Genomic DNA, 3,367 nt, shown 5'->3' with positions numbered 1-3,367 from the left:
TATGATATTCAGTGGATTATTTAAAGTTTCCAAAATCCCATGAGAATGGAGATGGGAAAAATGTAAGTAAGAAAGAGTAGAGGGAGTGTACAAGAAAGAAAAGAAAGGCAAAATGAAGAAGGAAGTAGAGAAGAAGGCAAAAGGAAAGACAAGTAAAAGATGCTACTTAATTATAGAGGGTTAAAATGTGAACATTTTTAAAATTAGAAAAATAAAACATGGTTATCTAATATACATGTTCTCTAATGCCAGTTGGATTTGCTCAACATTTTCCCAAAATAACCAAAGAAAAGTTTAAAAGTAGTATAAACTTTAAAAATAATAGCTCTATTTTTGGAAAGGGCAAAGGCAAGAGCTGTTAATGTTGCCACAGTATTGAGATTCTTTGGACATGTACCAATTTTTTTAGAGTACTTGACAAGAAAAGCTAATTCCATGCATATAGTTCTCCAAATTTCATGTGAAAGACCTGAAAATATGATCCCTTGTAAATGTGTACATTTTTAGACCAATGGACCTGTGATCAAAACCATCATTATACAAGCTATAATCACATTTCGTTTGCAGCAGATGCAAATTATCCTTAAAGGTTCTTGGCAATGCATTTATTTGGAATAGGGACAAACTCAGACTTTCAAACACAGGGTTTTCTCTTGTGCATTCCCCTCAGTTCCCCATCATTTGTCTTCTATTTTTGCTTATAAATAGATCAGGAAAGATTTCCAAATCTTACTCTTTTTTAAATATGGGTAAGAATCTTTGTCTACAATTGTCTGGAGATAACCATGATCCCCCGCTTGCCCGCCCAAGAACAGTAGCTTTTGTTGTTTTAGAGGAAAAAATCATTTTTGAAATCTTTTTTTTGGGATAATAATCTGAAATAATGTTACAGGCCTCTTCACAAATGTTGGTCAGACTATATCATTAAAAAATGATTATTCATCTCTTTAGCATAATGAAGTATAATAGTATACTTAGAGCATATTATTATAAAATGATTATACATCTGTTTACTAAATGTATACCCTATATATAATAGTACTGTGTTGAAGCACTACCATATTTTTTCCTCACTAATAATTTGAAAATTCATGAAAGATATTATTAAAGTAGCAACTAGTACTCAATGGGTGTTAACAGAGCAAGACCTGTTTTCCCTAGTTTCCGCTGAATTAGTAAGATATTTAATCTACCTCCAAAAAACAGAAAAAAAATATAAAATTTTGACTTGATGATCCCCCAAATATGTCTGTTTTGGCACTATCAATGTCCAGTGAGACTTCTTAGCACTTAGGAGTCCCAGGAGACACTATTTGAGGCTATTTTGCCTGTCTTCAGATTTTAGTCCAGCACTCTCCTCCACTACAGGAAATCCTGAAGAAAAGGGAAGATGTCTCCAGTGATGATCAATATCACTTACATGAATTCCTGAAGCTACCTGCTGCTGAAAGAGTGGCCAGGAATAACCTCTCTAGTGTAAAAGCAATAGTGTATTCATATTCCAATTTTTAAGTTAATGTTCATTTGGAAGTAATGTTCCCCAAAAAGATCAGTTAGTCATTCACTGTCCACTGTTGGTTTTAATAACAAATGCAGCATGATGAGAATATATTACTACTATTTTGAAGCACTGTCACATTTTCCTCAGTAATAATCTGAGAATTCACTGAAAATGCTATTAAATAAGCTACAACTATTGCTTAATTGACAATAATACTTCATTTATCCAATATTACTGAAAAATACTGTATTCCACTAAAGATTTGTCAAGTAACTGAGGCTTAGCCTTCTAATCAGCCAATGTCATTGGTAATAGACATCTTTTTGAAGTGAAAAGAGGAGTTGTCTGACATCTTGAGCCACAGAAGCAACCAATCGTGTTTACTTAATGAGGAAGAGTTTTATCTTACCTATTATTACAGCAGCAGTTTTGCTTGGATGCTGCATAGTGAGACATGGAGGCCCTGTGGAGTTGTGCAATCTTTCCTGCTTCTGCACTATGTCACTCTAGATGTTTCTGGCTATTGGCTTTCAATGACTGCTTTTGTACAAAAATTTAATTTTTTATCTATGTTCATGTCTTGTAGTTTTATGTTTGTTTCTATACATTTGTGTCAAGTTTCACCAAGGTTTGGTAAGGGAAACAAAAAAAACCACATGAGAAAAAATATGATGAGATACTGATAATACCTTTATATAACCTGAAGGATGTTGTATTAGTCTGTTTTCATACTGCTATAAAGAAATACCTGAGACGGGGTAATTTATAAGGAAAGGAGGTTTAATTGACTCAAGGTTTCACATGGCTGGGATGCCTCAGGAAACATACAATCATAGTGGAAGAGGAAGCAGTCAGCTTTTTCACAAGGTGACAGGAGAAGGAAGAGCAAAGGAGGAACGTCCAAACATTTATAAAACCATGAGATCTCTTGAGAACTCATTCACTATAATGAAAACAGTATGGGGAAAACCACACCCATGATCTAATCACCTCCCTCCCTCAACACATGGGGATTACTGGTCCTTCCCTTGACACATGGGAATTATAATTTGGATGAGATTTGAGTGGGGACACAGAGCCAAACTACATCAGATATATCATGACAAGAAGAGTAAAATTCTAATACTTTCTGGCTTTCTAGTTGTGAGAAAGTCTCTTATTTTGCAACATGACTGAGTTTGGGCAGGATGATCTGGTATCCCTGCAACTAAAAATGTGTGTATGTATGGTAATAGAGGTACAAAAAAGACAGAGTATAATGACAGAAAGATTGTTAGCATAGTTCAAAGCAGTAATAGGGAGCCAGGTGAGAGGGAGGATCAGACAGGCAATCATCAACAAGATACTCTGAATTTAAGAATGACCACCACACAGTGAGAGAACTGGAATTTGGAGGAAAACTTCAGCTTTGTGAGTTCTGTCTCTCCCTAATAAACCTACCCTACTCCTCAGCAAACACATAAATGAATTAGAACATTAATAAATGTAGTGCCTTAGACTAGAACTCTGGAAGTCATGGATTATAGAATAAGAATTTTTTTCAGTAGTTCACATGAATTCAGAATCCATTTCTAAGATAGATTCTTATTTGGGGGACTACATTTAAATATGTTGTAGATTTTTTTTCTTTTTTTTCTTGAGATGGAGTCTCACTCTGTCGCTCAGGCTGGAGTGCAGTGGCACGATCTCAGCTCACTGCAAACTCCACCTCCCGGATTCAAGCAATTCTCTGCCTCAGCCTCCTGAGTAGCTGGGATTTCAGGTGCCCGCCACCAAGCCTGGCTAATTTTTTTGTAATTTTAGCAGAGAGGGGGTTTCACCATCTTGGCCAGACTGGTCTTGAACTCCTGACCTCATTATCCACCC

This window comes from Mandrillus leucophaeus, unplaced genomic scaffold (genome assembly GCF_000951045.1).
Source record: "Mandrillus leucophaeus isolate KB7577 unplaced genomic scaffold, Mleu.le_1.0 Scaffold907, whole genome shotgun sequence".
Taxonomy (NCBI): Eukaryota; Metazoa; Chordata; class Mammalia; order Primates; family Cercopithecidae; genus Mandrillus; species Mandrillus leucophaeus.
Note: the sequence above shows the minus strand (reverse complement) of the source record.